Genomic DNA, 18,373 nt, shown 5'->3' with positions numbered 1-18,373 from the left:
TTCTCAACTTCCTATAATTTTACTTTTCTTTCAGTTGTTGTCAATTCCTTCCCAGTTTGGAACACAATTTTCTTTTTTCTAGAGAGAAGAGGGAAGCACAATAGAAACTAAGTAATTCTACTTTCACTCACAACCGTTAACGTCCTTATTCACTGCTTTGCTTTAAACAATGCTAGAGGAATCTTTGGCTCTCTGGGTTCAGCCCACTCTGGGTTGTAATCCTCTTCATACTGTCTTGACAGCTCACAACACCTTTGTAGGTATTTCTAATTATGTGTCCCTTTGTTCATCTGTTCTACAAGCCAGTTTTTAAAATTGATTTTACTAGAACCTCTATGTAGCCCCATGAATTTCTCTAGTGGTCTCTCTTTGGGGATTACGTGAAATGCTTTTTCCAGCATTTGTTAAAGTTAGTTTATCTGAATTCCTTGTTTTTAAGAATTCTGTCTTCTGTCAAAGTTGCCAATGATTCCAAGTTGCCACAAGCAATGATCACTTCCTGGTCCTCCTCTCACTCTGCATCTTCACAACATCTGACACAAGTCACCATTCCCTTTCTCTGGGAACACTTTCTGGCTTGGGCTTCATGATGACACTCTTTTCTGGGGGAGAGGGGAGTTTTTTACTGGCTCCTCTGCAAGTTTCCTTGATGTTAGAACAAGTCAGAATGCGGTCCTTCGGTGATATCCTCAAGACCAAGAGCATCCATGGACTCTGTATCTCCTAGTTTTTATGTGTATCTATGACTTCTTCCCCAAACTCTGTAACCAAAAGCCTGGATTTGACATCTCCACATGGATACCTACACATACCTCAAGAGGCTGAAAATGAATTCTGCATTTACCTTCCAATTTTGTTTTTTCTCTTAGCTTTATCCACCTTAGGAGAGAGCTTCACCAGGTGTCTTGTATCTCCTTACAAAACCCAGTGATCATTTTGGTTCTTCCTTTTCTTCAACCCACCTCCTTATTTGGTTTGTCAGCAAGTCCTGCCAGCTCTGCCTTCAAACAGGTCCTGAGTCTACCCTGAATCTTTCTCTCCACGACCACTGTTCCAACCACGATCTATGCCACTGTCATCCGCTGGCCTCGCCCCTACCTGGTATCTCTTCTCTGCTCAGCCTATGCTACATTCTTGTTAAGGAGGGCAGCGTGATCATTTAGGAAGATGGCCCTCTCTGGGGTTTTTCCTCTGAATCATACAGCATTCTTCTGCCCTTCCCAGGTTATTCTCATTATTTCATAATTAATTTTTTAATTTTATTTATTTTATTTATTTTATTTATTTTTTAAGATTTTATCTTATTTATTCATGAGAGACACAGAGAGAGAGGCAGAGACATAGGCAGAGGGAGAAGCAGGCTCCATGCAGGGAACCTGACACGGGACTGGATCCCGAGACTCCAGGATCATGCCCCAGGCTGAAGGCAAGGCGCTCAACTGCTGAGCCCCCCAAAGTCCCTAAATTAAAAAAATACATATCATTGAAATTTGTGTAATTGCTAGTTTGTATTTTGACTTAGATGTCTATTTTTCTAAGCTAGAATTTAATTTCCATGCTATTAACCTCTATTATCCACTGGCTTGGAAGGATACCAAGACTCCGGGTATGCTTAGTATCTGTTGAACAAATTTTCAATAGGCAATATCTAAATCACAGTGTCTTCTCACCTCGTTCAGAATAAAAATCAAAAGTCAGCATGTTTTTAGGACTTTCAAAGCCCTCAGTGATCTGGCTCCATTATCACCCGTCCCCTACCTCTTGCTAACCTGGCCCCTCTCCAGGTGTGCAGGCTTCTTTGGTTCCTGGAAGATGCCAGGCAAACCCCTGCTTGTTATCCTTTCAATGTGGAAAACTCTTCCTCCTCATAACCACATGGCTCACTCTCTGACCTCCTTCAGACCAATATTCAAAGTTCATCTTCTCAGGCACCTGATTTAAAATTTTAACACTCGCTGGGCCAGGCTGCCTACACTCTCTGCGTGCATCTTCTGCCTTAGATTCTCTCCCAGCATTTATCTCTAATGTATTATAGATTCAGCTTGCACGTATCTTGTTGACTCTCTCTCTCTGCGGTGAAAGGCAAGCCTGCATGGGGCCAGAGATTTTTGTCTGCTTTTTGTTTTGTCCAATTCTGTCCACATAAACCCCAGAATAGTGTTTGACACTAATAAATATTTATTGAATAAATGAACAAGAAACTTAAATAACTTTTCTTAATACATGAAGCAGTTGTTTACTTAAAAAGACAATTTATTTGGGCACCTGGGTGGCTTAGTGGTTGAGCGTCTGCCTTTGGCTCAGGTCATGATCCCGGGGTCCTCGGATTGAGTCCCACATCAGACTCCCCGTGAAGAGCCTGCTTCTCCCTCTGCCTATGTCTCTGCCTCTCTCTGTGTCTCTCAAGAATAAATAAACAAAATCTTAAAAAAAAAAAAAGACAACTTGCTAAAGATTTTTTTGATTATGCATTAAACAGTTTTACTCTCATTACTGAAGACTAGGCAAATTTCCTTCATTCAAGGAAAGGCCTATGAGAGAAGGTTAATATTTGGAGAGCATGAATAATTACTGTGTGAAACAAATTAAGTAATACAATTCCATTTATGGGGTTTGCAGTAGGCTTTTATTATGCTTAGCGATGTTGCTGCTTCCTACTACTGTATAATAAACTTCAGCCCTGTGTACACCTAATAATGAGTAAAGAATCATTCTCCTTTAGCCACCAGCTCTAGAAAGTGACCTACGCTTCACGGGAAACACCTGGTTTGTCCTGTCTGTTTTTACTGTAATTGTTTTCTTGCATCTTGACACTGCAATTTCTTGCTCAAGAGCTGAACTATTGGTTAAGCTACCTTGATGAATCAACTCAAGAAACTGGATTAATTGTGAGCTGAGCTTTATGTGAATAGTTGGCCTATGTGTCATGCTCTACTGATCTGAAAGACCAAAAGCCTAACCTGAAACTTCCCAGAGTGAGGGTGGGAAAAGAACAGATTTCTCTTCTGGACTACCTGAGGTTTTGGCTGACTTCCACTTTTCTAGGAAAAAAAAAAAAAAGCAGTTAACTAAACCAAAAGCAACTCAGACACCAGCAGATAATTTTAGAATAAGCTGGTGTGCCGAGGAGCTGAGGAGACCAATTTATTAGGGTTCCCTTCTCTATCAGGTCAAATATTCCTGTTCCAGAGACGGCCTAGGAGAGTTGTCATTTGCTTAATATTTGACACATTCCCTTTATTTCTTCTTGGCAACTGCGAGAACAGGCTCATCCAGTTCCATCTGAAATCTTTTGTTTTCCTTTTGAAAATAATGATGATAATATTTTATGAGAGGCTCATAATCCTTAAGCAGAAAAGCCTCATTAATATTAAACTATCTGTCAAGATTACCCTGTTCTGGTCATCCGTAAGAATCCCCTTTTGCCTTCAAAAAGGGCTGATCAAAAACAAAAACAAACAAAAAAACAACAACAACAACAACAAAAAAGGGTTGATCCCATCTAGGTAGAGGATCGTGCTAAAAAAAAAAAAAAAACTATGAAAACGAACTCTTTAGGAGGAATGGCACAAGGCAAGTATGGCTCTCACTGAATACTACGACGTGGACTTTATAATAAGTTGAAGATTCAACAAACTTAAGTGTCTAAGGCTGTAATGCCAAAGTCCATCTTTTCTATTAACTTCTCCAATTTAGATCTATACAAACATGCATATCAATATATATACTTATTAATAATATCACTAAATCTAGGAGACCGTAACTAAATACTAATACACATTTTTAAGGCTTAGAACTAAATCAAAAGTCATAGCTACTGTTATGTTAAATGGTAATTTTGCTGCTAATAACCCGGGAACTACGTTTATTAATTTGGGCTTAATTTAATAATGTACCATTTAATCAACTGGAACCCTTAGACCCTTAATTTTAGGTCTTGAAATAAAAAGCCAGCAAGCACATTATTACAGGTGTGGTGACTTCAGCCAAACACAGCTTCTCCCTCCTGATACAGCCTCCAACCTTCGCTAGCCACCTGCTCCGGCATTTTTCAGATGATTGAATATGTTGTATTGGGCGGGGAAACTCCTGGAAGCTAAGGTCCTGCGACCACTTGGAGGAGCACACACGCCCACACCCCAGTAGCTGCCAGCTTGGCTCAGAATTTGGAAATACCTGAGCAAAAATAATAATAATAATAACAACAACAACAACAATAATAATAATAAAGGACACCTGGAAGACAGAAATTACTTTTGATCTCTCTGTGGCGCCCGCCCCGAGAAAGTGCGAAGGACTGTCCTAGCGCCGCACTTGCCCTGCCCTGAAAGTCCACACACGCTGTTGTCATTTCTGTGGCTGTTAAGGATGTTGGCCGCCTGGGGATGCGAGGGGAGGGGAGATGGCATTGCTGTGGCTGTGGGGGTTTCTCCTTTCTGGGGGGTGGGGGGTTCGTCCTAAGCAGCTGTTGGATACCCGCGGCGGGGTCTCCCGGGGCGGCCCGCACCTGCCCCGCCTGCCCCGCCCCCCCCGCCCCGTCCCAGCAGCGCGGCCCCGCGGCCCGACTCACCGGCTGCCCAGGTCCCCGCGGAGGGCGGGGGTCGCGTGCCAGGCCCTTGAGCTCCGCGGGGGGACGCGGCTCGGCCCGTCCTCGCTGCGGCTGCGGCTCGTCCCCGCCCGCCCGGCGGCCCCGCGGGCGACAGCGCTCCGGAGGGCGGGGTGACGGGGGCGTGTCCGGGACACGCGGGCGCGCGCCTGGGCTGCACCTGCCGCCGACCCCGGGCGCTTCCCGCGAGCGCCCGGAAGGCGGGGGGGTGGGAGGGGGAGGGGGAGGGACGGGGGGCGGAGCCGAAGGGGCCCCGCGAGCAGCGCCCTGCGGGATGCACCGCTTGGCAGCACGTTAGGCAGCACGCAGCACCCTCACTGGCCGCAGCACCCTCACTGGTGCACGCTAGGCTGCACGCAGCACCCTCACTGGCCTCAGCACCCTCACTGGCTGCAGCACCCTCACTGGAGCATGCTAAGCTGCACGCAGCACCCTCACTGGCTGCAGCACCCTAACTGGCTGCAGCACCCTCACTGGTGCATGCTAGACTGCACGCAGCACCCTCACTGGCCTCAGCACCCTCACTGGCTGCAGCACCCTCACTGGAGCATGCTAAGCTGCACGCAGCACCCTCACTGGCTGCAGCACCCTAACTGGCTGCAGCACCCTCACTGGTGCACGCTAGGCTGCACGCAGCACCCTCACTGGCCGCAGCACCCTAACTGGCCTCAGCACCCTCACTGGCCGCAGCACCCTCACTGGTGCACGCTAGGCTGCACGCAGCACCCTCACTGGCCGCAGCACCCTCACTGGCCGCAGCACCCTAACTGGCTGCAGCACCCTCAGTGGTGCACGCTAGGCTGCACGCAGCACCCTCACTGGCCGCAGCACCCTCACTGGCTGCAGCCCGGAGGGAGGGAGGTGGGGGGTCGCACCTGGGGGACCGGGAGCCAGCAGCGGGGCTGGGCAAGTATCCCTGCGGCGCCCACTATCCTCTGTCCCCGCGGAGATCCCGGCCGGTTCCCTGGAGGTCACAGGTTAGACCCCCACCCCCACCCCCCATTGAGGGACCCATGGTAGGCTGTGTGCACACGGGGGCAGTCGGACCATTCCCCTGGGAAGGAAGTGCCCGCCTTCAAACCCCTGCTGGTCAACAGTGAGCCGTTATTTCAGCTCTGATTGTCCCACAGGCTTCTGTCGGGTGGGCAGGGGGCTTTGGGCAGCTCGGGGCGGCACCCCGGGAGCTCTAGGGGCCCAGGAGCTGCAGGAAGAGCCCCAAGCAAAACCAGAAGTGAACACGCAATAGCAAAACAGCTAAGAAAAGGGCAACGGCAGAAAGCATTTGGTCCCACAAGACTATACTGAAAAATACAGTAGTTCTATTTCCTGTGCCTCAAGGTTCTCAGCCTGAAAATGGGGATGATAAAATGCCTTTATAGGGTTATTGTGAGCAAATGAGTTCACTTCAGCAAAGCGCATAGAATAGTGCCCAGCCCAGTAAATTCTGTAGACGCGTTGCTTTACATGTTATTGTGGTAGTTCTTATCCACTCCAGCCCCCCAAAGTAAGATCTAATTAATAAAAATTACTCTGATCGACTAGGAGAAAGTATAGGAGGTTTCGGTTGTAGATTTTCAAAATATATGTATACTGGGTATCTACGTGTACACTGGGTACCTACATGTACACTGGGTATCTTATCTACATGTATACTGGGTATCTACATACATACTGGGTATCTATATGTATACCAGGTATCTATATTTATGGTAAACCTGTTTTGTGTCCATCAACAATCTCTGAGTATAAAACAAGCATGTGTCACTGGGCCTAGAGAGAGATAAAAGAAAGAATGTAACTCTGAACTGTGTATGTAGCACATTAACCTAAAATGATTAACATTAACCTAAATGATTCTCAAAACAATTTTTTTTTACATAAAATGATTCTCTGTGCTAATTAGTGATAATCTGTATTCTTCACCCAGTTTACATGTTCACTTCCATTAATCCAAATAGATACTATTTCCCGTATAGAGTTTTAAAGCCCTTGCCCATAGGTCATTTGATTTTCACCAACGTGCTTTGAAATAAGCAAGGCATCGATTATTTTTATTGTCCCCAATTAGAGAAAGAAGAATTGGAAGTTGAGAAAGTCCCAACAAGGTGTCCAGAATCATGATGATCCATAAAGGTAGAACTCAGGTTGCTGGTCCCAAAGCCAGGGCTCAGGGTGGTCGTTATACTGTGCTTCCTGCCTAGGATTTCTAGAAAAAGTTCCTGCCGTGAGAGAGTCTAACAAAGACGTGTATCATCTTCTCTCCTTGTCACCCTTTCCCAGATAAGTGTACCAGCTGCCTCGTAGGTACACTTTTGCAGGGACAGCACTCCGGGAATCACCCGCCACTTAAGTCCCGCCTGTGGGTTCTGAAGCTCAGAGGCACTAATGTCCCTTAGTGATGCTATTCAGGTACACGACACTGGTGGAACTTTTCCTCCCCAGTGGGAAGAGGGGTCCCAAGGAGAAGGTGGTGGGAGAACATAAGAGAAATGATTCTGGGCTGCCTCATGTAGGCTACTTTGACCAGAGGTGGAGCAGAATAAAAGAGCCTGCAAACCCAGTGAAAACAGGGGGACAGCATCATGTGTCATAATAAAAAATAAATACCTTCCTGTACCTGGAGTTTCTATGGCACGAATTAAATAGACATAATTTGTCAATAGGTTTATCGATCAATAAATACAACACTGAAGTGAACAGATACATAAGTGCACATGGGAGACTTGTAGTTAAAAATGGCAAATTGACCACATGTGTTTTATCCCCCCTACCCCGAACTCCTCAAACTTGAGAATAAATGGATTTTTAAATGTTATTAAGTAATAGAGATAAATAGAAAGGAGAAGAGACCTCCAAAGACAAAATAAACAGCAATAGATGATTGGAAGCAACTAGGTCAGATGGAGGCTTGTAATTCACTTGGGAGAGAGGAGTTTACACTCTGAGTGCCCGTAGGAGGGATTGTGGATAAGAAGCAAAATGATTCTCTGTGCATTTGCCTGCAAGCCTCAGGCCTAGGAGGCAGAAACGCCACCAGATAAGGAGGCCAGGTGGTGGGATGAGCACAGAGGTTTGGTTAGATGTCTGTATACAGAATGCTTGCACCCAAAGCTTCCTTCTCCACTGCCGTGCAGTCAACCAACCATAAGTCCCTCCATCTGCTCAACCCAGTCTCCAGGAGACTGGAAGTTTATTTTCTGGAGAAAGTAAACTAGAGTAATCTGTGGTTTAACAAGATGAACACATATTTTTACTCTGCTCCTGTAGAAAATGAATTAAAAAGAAATTTATATGCAAGACAGGGAAAAAAAACTCTCAAAATTGAAAATATACTCAAAACTCTTTAAATTTGACAGATAGGTTGGTAAGATTATGTTGAAAAAAATCTTCAGGAAAATAGAACAAAGACCTAGGGAAATTTTTAAAAATTAGAGAAAGGGGCAAATTTCTAGACTAATGGGAATGCCAGAGAGGTCCAGAAAAGATTTCTTTCTACCCAAAATGGGATGAAAAAAAATTAATTAAAGGAATAGTGCAAAAAACAATTCCAGAAATGAAGACTGTAAATCTTTGGGATCAAAATTTCCACAAAAAAATCGCAGAGTTTTTTAAATCAATTAATTAATTACATACACAAAGATAAACCATTCTGAAATATCATAAGCCTCGGAACAAAGAACATAAAACATCTTCCAGCGACATAAGGCAGATCACATACAAAGGAAAAGAATAAAAATTGCATTGGATTTCTCAAGATCAATAATGGATCCAGAAGAGTCTTTAAATGACTTCACATTTTTCAAATGAAATTATTTGGGCAGCCCTGGTGGCTCAGCCGTTTAGCGCCGCCTTCAGCCCAGGGCCTGATCCTGGGGGCCCAGGATCGAATCCCACTAGGGCTCCCTGCATGGGGCCTGCTTCTCCCTCTGCCTCTCGTTCTGTCTCTGTGTCTCTCATGAATAAATTAAAAAAATCTTTAAAAAAAATAAAAATAAAAATGAAATTATTTTGAACCTAGCATTGTAGACCCTGACAAAATGTCAGCCAAGTGAAAGATATTTTCAGACCTGCAAGGATTCAAAAATGTACTTCCTGTACTGTTTTTAAAGAAGGATTTCTGAAATAAGCTTATAAATCAAGAAAGAGAAGGAGATGGGACACAAGAAATGCAGGTCCAACATAGAATACATAAAAGTAAACTCTGCGGGACAATTGTGAAGCAGGCCTGGAGGGAAAGCAGAAGGATGAATTACAGTAGGAAAGTTCCCAAGAAAAGGAAGAAAAAAATATAATTATCTGATGTACATATACATTTGAAAAATTATTGATAAATGTGGGGGGGGGGGGACTGCAAGTGCTCATCTGAGTCCACGTCCTCTTTTTCCTGAGCACCCCACTAGATTTTGTTCCTTAGCCCTCTGCAGGCAGAGACATGTAATTGAGTTCTAGCCAATGGGATGTGGGCAGCAGGGATATACACTCCTTCCAGGCCATTCTCGTAAAATAACTCATGAGATCCTCCGTGCTCTCCCTCCTCCTCCTCCAGACACAATTCTCAAAAAAGAGTTCTGAGGCTTTAGAAGACATGAGAGCCCCAAGATGAAGGAACTGTGTGACTCCGAATGACTGTGTGGCACAGAAGCCCGAGCTGCCACACACTGGCCCATGACATGAGCAAGAAATAAACCTATACCATATAAAGCTACTGAGATTTGGGGGCTTGCTTGTTAATAGCAGTTAGACTCTTCTGACTGTTGGAAAGATCATTTGGGGACATTTGTGAATAACTCGCAGTAGACACAAAGTTTACTAAACAAATTTGAAAAAGGACATTACTGACTCCAGGGGGAGAAAAGAAGCATAATGATAATACACCACTTTATTGAGATGTGACCACAATATGATCACAATAACGGGAACACTGACAAGAGAGTAACTATAAACTAGGATGTGAGCGATAATTAAATAATTATTAATAATAAATCTTCCTTGCATTCTTTTGCCCGCCTTTTAACCAATTATCAGGTAATTTTCCAATCATCCAAACTAACATTGACTGATGTAATTTCAGGCAAATGTTTTTCCTCCCAAAATATATGTAGAGGGTGGAGATAAGGAAAGACCGTCTATGTACGTGTGTAAGACGACTACATCCTCAACTACCATAACAGTCAATAAACAATGAGTAAAATTGCTAAGTAAAGAAATAGCAGAATAAGCAAACCATTTAGAAATATGTAAGTGTAATGAAAATTATGAGTCAAATGTTTTACCACGGGGATTGAGGCCGGGACTTAGGAGGACTTCTGTGCTGGTTTATAAGAATTCACCACCATTTTTTTTTAAGATTTATTTATTTATTTATGATAGACATAGAGAGAGAGAGAGGCAGAGACACAGGAGGAGGGAGAAGCAGGCTCCATGCGGGGAGCCCGACGCAGGACTCGATCGCGGGACTCCAGGACTGCGCCCTGGGCCAAAGGCAGAGGCCAAGCTGCTGAGGGGCACCCAGGGATCCCCTCACTACCATTTTAAAGAAAAACTATGAGATGTATTACCTCAACACAGATAAAATTAAAATTGAAGTAGTCTTAAAATATAGAGGGAAGAAAAATATTTTAATAAAGAGAACATTATAATTTTTAAGTATATGTATATATTTTTGTGCAATGACCTGTTAGCAGTGGAGAAAGTGAATTTGGGGTGCAGCCTGATGATAGAGTTGAGAGGTTTGCACAGTCATTTATTCACTCAACAAACATTTATTAAGTAAGGGGTGCCTGATACTCTGCTAGGCACAGGGGATGAAGTGAAGAACATGAAAGAAAAATATAAGGTGCTTGGGGCACCTGGGTGGCCCAGTGGTTGTGCCTCTTTGGCTCAGGGCATGATCCCAGGGTCCCGGGATGGAGTCCCGCATCGGGCTCCCTGCATGGAGCCTGCTTCTCCCTCTGCCTGGTCTTTGCCTCTCTCTCTCTCTGTGTCTCTCGTGAATAAATAAATAAATAAAATCTTTTAGGAAAAGAAAAAAGAAAAATATACAGTGCTCTAGGAGAAAGTGAAGATTTTAAGCTTTAAACAATAAATATGTTTGGTTTCTTCTCTTGTCCTTGGTGATGTGATCCACTGACAACTTTTGGGGCAAGACACTGTTTTTCATCCTTCCAAATACTCTTAAAAATTGCCGTCTTGTCCATCAGCTCAAAGCTCACACTGATGAGATCAGAGGTTTCCCAACTCACCCTTCTGCTGGGTTGGCAGAGAAGGCCGTGCCGAGGAGCCGTGCGCGGCTTTGCCTCCACCCTCTGCTGATCTTCAGTTCGTATAAGCCTGTCTAATCACAAAGAAAAATCAACCCCTCCCCAGTTTGAGGAAATCCCACAGCATGACTACAAGTCACAAGACTGGACACCCAGGTTGTGCTGGTTTTGCTAACTACTTTTAAAGATGCAAGTTCAAGAAATATATATGCTTAAGTGAATTTCTACGAGCAAGTTACTCTAAATACATAGCACGTGAAGACCCATTGTAGGCATCAAGTGGACTTGTTCACGTACTTACAGGTAGAACCTCTACTCTATGGTGTGTTCCTAACTTCCGGCTTCTAACCCATTTTGCCTCAGTTTCTTAGAATGTGAAATAAACCCACACTGGGACCTTATATGGAAATTACTGTAACTCAGTCTAATTCTTTCTTTCTGTGTTAAAGAAATATCGAGTGGGAAAGGACCAAATGGTTTCATGAGTAATGCTTTCATACGGCCTTTATGCAAGCCTGGACTTGCAAAGAAGCCGCAGTAGAGAGGGTAGGTCATATTTCTGTGTACAAATAGTATTGGACCCCTTTACTAACAACAACAACAAAATGCTATAAGTATAATTGTGAACATAATTATGATTACAAAATTGTTTAATTCACATATCAGATTAAGGATAAATAAATCTTTCTTAATAGAACTAAGACAATAGGAAAGAATGTAGCAACACAAACATATCTTCGTAAATACAGTCATATGTTAACATATGTAATTATATGTGCAGATGTTAAGTATAGTCTTATTTAAGCACATGTGTAGACATATATTTGCTTAATGCTAGCTTCATAATGAGCTACAAAATAAGAGGTTTTATACGCCTACCGTGTAAGTATAAGCAAATATATGGTGATTTCTTCATTTTCCCCAAACATTTTATCAAAAACAGTGTTCTTCTTCACAACTTCGGCTACTTTTTTACCTGCAAATAGTTCAAATTGTGATGTCATAGACTCAAGAATAATTAAATCTTTCTTAAAATTTTGTCAGCCTTTTGACCAATTATCAGGTAGTTTTCCAAGCATCCAGACTAACATTGATTGATGTAATTTCAGGCAAATATGTTCTTCCCCCCAGAATACTTTTTTTGCTCAAATTAAAGTACTTTCATGAAAGTTCCATTATAAGAGATCTATAATGACACCAATATAAGATAAACATCTCTTTTTTTAAGGTATGATTTGGGAAATGATGTGCCTTATATCTGATTATATATGATATTAAAAGATAATTTACAAAAATAGCAACTAGTACATGAAGCTCTGGTCATAGCAAAGAATCCCATTCTAATCCCATTCTAATCCCATTCCCCATAGTACAAAGAATCCCATTGTACTTTTTAAAACTACATTTTCAAGAAATAGTAAGGCTGTATTAATAAATACTTTTACATTATAATTAAGTGAAATAGCTATTTTAGCATCAGTATAGTAAAACTTTCTAAAGCCATGATAATTTTTTATCATATTTCTAATATATATTTAAATGTTCTATTTCCAAAATGACTTGAAGATTCTAAGTACTATAGCCATGCAATATGCACTCCTGAGATATGCATCGCTGCCATAACCATTCAGCTTTTCCTGTTCTGTGAAATTTTTAGCTACAGACTTCATTACTACTGCAGATTGAGAGAATGGAAGAAAATCCCTGTATGCGTCATATAAAATATAGGCTTTTGTTAGAATTATACACTATTTTTATTGTCATATATTTGGTGAGAGTCTTGACAGAGGAGACATTTCAAAGGAACCCACAAAAGAACATAGGATCACAGTGAAGATACGAAATTAATAAGAACTTCTCATTTTCTTGCATTTCTTCACCTATAAAATGTGGTAAATATTAGTCATCTTCTTGGTGTAAGGCATCCAATCTAATGCGCGTCTTGGTGGGAATCCCCTCTAAAAGTCAAAGGCGTCAGATACTCATGGCAGTGGTGGCGGCATACAGGGTCTGGATACAAAAGCACTGAGTGATTCCAATAGTAGCATTCTAACCACAGGATGAAATGAGGTTAGGCTTGTAACTCTGGTCCTAATCTAGCTTGCCCTAAAGTAGGGACAACACAGTATCAAACCTGGGCAAAGCATTCTTACAACTAAAAGAAATGTGAAACATGCTAAATTATATAAGCAAAGAAAAATGAGAAACATGTATGGGAATGGACGCTAAGGGCGATTGCACCAAGGAAGAAGGAGCACAATTTTAGAACAGGATGAGCTGGTGAACATGAATGCCCAGGATAAAATGTAGTGATTTGATTGAGAGTCCTTATAATTGCTTTCTCAGTTTGATGAAATTCCAACCTAGGGTAAGCCCTATCTTAACTCAAAGAACCACCCTTCCTCTCTAGGAAGGACACTGCAACATTACAAATACATTGAGAATGTTTTCTTTCTACATTTTCTCAAAAGATCCTGCAATTATTTTCCAAGATAATTGGCACTGGGGAACAGGAACCTTTTCAGAACAGAAAATTGACTCCAAGTTGTCACTAATGACTGAATCACAAGAAAGTCACTGCAATTCAAAGATTAGAGTCAGAGCATATGGCTTAATCAAATTTTACTTCAGGAGGCCCACCAGGAGTCTCAAATCCATCCCATATTTGCCATTTTTTCCTTAATCTATAGGCTAAAGTTCAATGTGATCGAAAGGTTACTGTTTGAGTTTCTGATACTAAAACTATGCAACACAAATACATGTATTATATATATATATATAATATAGGCTAATATATATATATCTCCAAAGGGACAGCTGTTCTTGGAATGAATTGCAGATATTAGTGTCACTTAGCTATTAAAAACTTGAATGATATAAAGAAAGAAATTCCTATCCCATTTCTACCTGTTGCTCTACATTGACCTGTGTAGAAGGCAAATGGGTCTTCAAGAACAACAACGAATATTTAAAAGCTTAATCAGATAATGACTTCAACTGCCACTAATGCAACTAATCAAAAGGATAGATTCTAATATCCTTGGTAAACTTCATAGGTGGCTCTAAGCCATATATATATGAATTACCTCCAAGGCTCCCCATTTGATCCAGGTTTCAGACAAAGCACTTCTGCTTCTTATACTCTATGCCCACGGGATTCATGATAACACATTTATCTGCAGTAAAATAGGGTGCTCTGCTGAGACTTTGGCATTTCCAAGTGGAGGGATCATTTTGGAAGCCTCTATGTGTAAAATTATAGAGGTAAAAAAAAATTATAGAAGTAGGGGTTTTCCCTGTTCTGGAAAGAGTAAGATGAGCAAGAATTCTAACTCAAATGTCTTAGGATTTACTTCAACTTCTGCCAAAAGACATTTATAATAACTTCATCTTTGATCTTACATGTTAAACACACGGGGTTTTAAAATAATTTGTTTTGCTTATAAAAACTTCATGTGGCTGACATCCCTACAGGCGTCCAAAGAATTGATGTTTGCTGAATGGGTCAATAAATAAAGGAATCTGTTCACTACCTTGATGTCCTTAGCAAGGAAGTTTTCTAGGAAAAGGACAGGAATCTCTTGCCCATTCTCTGCTTTATATTTCAGCGAATCTGCTTTTTTAAAAAATTGCAATATTAAAAGTTGGAAAAAATATTTGTGAAAATGATTCAAAGCAGGAAATATTGCACTCATCAAGTAAATATGATTTATAATTAAACTGCCAGTAGCAAATTAAGGAAACTCCTTGAGGCATAATGGTACAAATGTGTGTGTGTTTTCTCAGTGAAAATTGCAAGACACTTTGACTCCCTCACAGTAGTTACTATAACCTAAGTCACAGTTAAAATATTGGCAACTCTCTCTCTTACTGTTTAAGGAGATAAATAAGCCACAGATACGCCTTGCCTATTGCTTGGCACCTTCAGCCTTGCCTCAACTCATTAGTGGCAAAACCGGATTTGTAACAACCAGGAAATACATGGCCCAAACTTGTACTGACACAGCTAAGATCCTTTAATAAGAAGCAGATGGAATATAAAGAGGAATAAAGGAAACCCTGTCAAGGACATTCTGGCCACAGTGATAGACAAGGACCACAGGGCCCTAGAGGAAAGAGCCACAACCAACAGAAGCATGAAAACATGGTATTAGATTTTCCATGCCATGACATCTGGTTTCTTCTTTGAATTATGTCAATTAAGAGCATAATTGCAGAGAAAGACAGAGGACCTAGGCTTCTTTATTCATTCCATTCCCCATGCTGAGACTTAGAATTATCATTTGCATCAAGAAGGTGGTAAATATGTCATAAGTTTTTAGTTCTTATTTGCCATTATTTCACATTTTATTGTATGATTGTGTGTGTGTGTATATATATATACACACATGTGTGTATATAAATACGTGTGATAGGCATATGTGTATATATATATACATATATGTATACTTTTTTCCTTACACCAAAGGTTAAATTCTTCTTAATTTTATCTTACACCACTAGAAATAATAAAGTTATTAACAAAATTAATTCCTAAAATGTCTTTGTTACTTAGTTTGGAATCACAGAAACTCAAATTTTAAAAGCAATCTTCTAGGTCAAACTCTCTTCCAAAGAGCACTACATCTAGAAATATTAATAATAATAATAATCAGGTGTGCATATGAAGGGTTCTGTAGTCAGGCTTCTTTGGGAAATACTGCTTCTGCTACCATCTCTTAAAATTCACAATGAGCAGGGTGCCTGGCTACCTTAGTCGGTAGAGCATGTGATTCTTGATTCTAGGGTCACAAGTTCAAGCCCCATGTTGGATGTGGAACCTACTTTTAAAAAATGCATGTGGCACCTGGTGGCTCAGTCAGTTGAGTGTTTAGTGAGCAACTACACACTTTATGAGGTCCAATGTTTAAATTTCAGAACTAATTCCATCACCTCTCCAATCCCCTATTTCTTATTTCATATAAAAAGGCCAATAATAAGAATAATCACTTTATAGAGTTGCATGCCTGAAAAACATTTTGAAAGATACTTCTGATAAGTATATATGTGAAAAAAAGCACAGTACTCCCTTAAAGCCATCTTGAAAAAGGAACATAAACATAACACTATGTTTTATCAACCATTTAAAGAGACGCAGTTATTGCCTTATTTAACTCCTCTCCTCTCAACTCAAAGTATACTTGTAGGGTATATACTATGAGTACTTGATCTTCTATTGTATATTTTGAAGGTATTTACCTATTCTCAATATTTTCAGATCAGTATTCTCCATACTTCGACTTATACAAATACTGAAAACTGGAGTTAGAAGAATAAAATTATGATTATTTTAATTCTTAACCAACAGTAAAACCTGGGGCACCTGGGTGGCTCAGTTGGTTGGGCGTCCAACTATTGATTTCAGCTCAGTCATGATCTCAGAGTCCTGAGATCAAGCCCTGTGTTGAGGATCCACTCTGGGCATGGAGCCTGCTTGGGATTCTTTCTCTCCCTCTCCCCTGTCCCTCTTCTCCTCTCCCTCTCTTAAAAAAAAAAAAAAAAAAAAAAAAAAAAAAAAAAAAAAAAAAACTAACTTTGTAAGCTTTTAAAAAAATCAGTTAAATAGGTGATGGGGATTAAGGAACGCACTTGTGATGAGTACCAGGTGATTTGTGGAAGTATTGAATCACCATATCATACACCTGAAACTAATATCACACTGTGTACATTAACTGGAATTTAAATAAAAATGCTTTAAAAATCAGTATAACACAAAATATTATTATCTGCACATGAATGGATATGAACATATTTTAAAAGCATTAAAGAAAGATAGCCCAAGTTTTAAAGAAATTAATGTAGAATCTGTTTAATAATGTTCATACTTAATTTCTGAATAGTGAATAGTATCTTATTAGGCATGTAGGTAGGTGGTCAATAGATGTATTGAGGTGAACAATTATTTTATAATCAATTATTTTATAATCAACAATAACTATTTTATAATCAACTATATAAAACCTTTTTTGCATGTTTGCTCCCAAACATTTGGTTTTGACTTCTGTATTAGTAAGCTTTTCTGCAATAATGTACTGTAATAAATCACTCCAAATTTCAGCGCTCCAACATTTCAGAAGGAACTTAATATCTTCTAACCAATCCAACTGGCTCAAACCTACTTATGTTTGCTTTTTAAGATATTTGTAATACTTCTGATATTGAGCAGTAATGCTAATGTAATTCTTTACTTTTTTGAATATTATTTTTGCTAGTTGTTAACAGTTTAAACATGGTGTTAATGACTCATGTTTCCTATTTACCTAACCATCCCAGTTTGATAGTAACTAACAAAACAACCTGAAAGCTAATCTGATGATTACCTCTGTTCAAGAGGCCATTGTAGTTCTTTTTTTTTTTTTAATTTTTTTATTTTTTTATTTTTTTTTATTTTTTATGATAGTCACAGAGAGAGAGAGAGGCAGAGACACAGACAGAGGGAGAAGCAGGCTCCATGCACCGGGAGCCCGACGTGGGATTCGATTCCAGGTCTCCAGGATCGCACCCTGGGCCAAAGGCAGGCGCCAAACCGCTGCGCCACCCAGGGATCCCCCATTGTAGTTCTTAAAGACAATGTGAAATTACACATAAATAGTCCTCAGACATGTATTTATATTCCACATATTATCTCCTTTGATAGGACTGAAATTTCAAAGTTTTTGATTAATATATTAGGACAATGAATTTTAATTTTTTTTTTTTTATGATAGTCAAAGAGAGAGAGAGGCAGAGACACAGGCAGAGGGAGAAGCAGGCTCCATGCACCAGGAGCCCGATGTGGGATTCGTTCCCGGGTCTCCAGGATCGCACCCTGGGCCAAAGGCAGGCGCCAAACCGCTGCGCCACCCAGGGATCCCAGGCAATGAATTTTAACAGTTCTTCCTTCTATTTCTTCCTGTCAACAGTCATCCCTACTTTTAACCCATATTTGTCTTTAAATAAAAATTTTTCCTATATTTTCAGAGCATGTTGTAGAGACAGCAAAATTCATATTTTTAGTGTATGATTCTGCAAGTTTGGTAAATGTAAGAAGTCAGTTAGTTTAATAGAGAAGTGTGGGTTTTTTTTTTTTTTACCATGTCTGGCCATTTCTCGAAATTTGATTTATTAATTCCTATAGCACTAACTATGCATTCCTGCCTCACTTCTGTAATCTGATGTTTCATATTTAGTAATTTCTAATATAAGTTCCTCACACCAATCAGAACAATTTCCTCCAAGTCTGTTGAGCATATTCCATTTCAATATCTTTGTTCAGGTTGCTTGCTCCTCCTGCAATATCACACCCAACATCTTTACTAATTTAAATCCTGCAGATTGAGAGAATGTAAGAAAATCCCATTTTTCCATTATCCATACATTTTTTTTTAAATTTTATTTATTTATTTATTTATGATAGGCACACAGTGAGAGAGAGAGGCAGAGACACAGGCAGAGGGAGAAGCAGGCTCCATGCACCGGGAGCCCGACG

General features: G+C 40.6%; 1 protein-coding gene across 4 annotated transcripts in view; it reads right to left on the bottom strand.

Annotated features, from left to right (window-relative positions):
* The window catches only part of RAB27B (RAB27B, member RAS oncogene family), a 138,352-nt gene that overhangs the window by 51,907 nt on the left and 68,072 nt on the right, over positions 1 to 18,373 (bottom strand). For 2 of the 4 annotated variants that reach the window (XM_041739908.1, XM_041739909.1), the window contains exon 1: positions 4,571 to 4,744. The exons of 1 other annotated variant lie outside the window; for it this stretch is intronic. The gene's annotated coding sequence lies outside the window, so the exon portion shown is untranslated. Of the gene's footprint in view, positions 1 to 4,570; positions 4,745 to 10,848; positions 10,896 to 18,373 lie in introns of those variants that run through there. One more of the 4 variants, XM_041739910.1, reaches the window with a different exon arrangement.

The sequence above is a fragment of the Vulpes lagopus genome, chromosome 24 (genome assembly GCF_018345385.1).
Source record: "Vulpes lagopus strain Blue_001 chromosome 24, ASM1834538v1, whole genome shotgun sequence".
Taxonomy (NCBI): domain Eukaryota; kingdom Metazoa; phylum Chordata; class Mammalia; order Carnivora; family Canidae; genus Vulpes; species Vulpes lagopus.
Note: the sequence above shows the minus strand (reverse complement) of the source record. Positions and strands in the feature narration are given on the sequence as shown.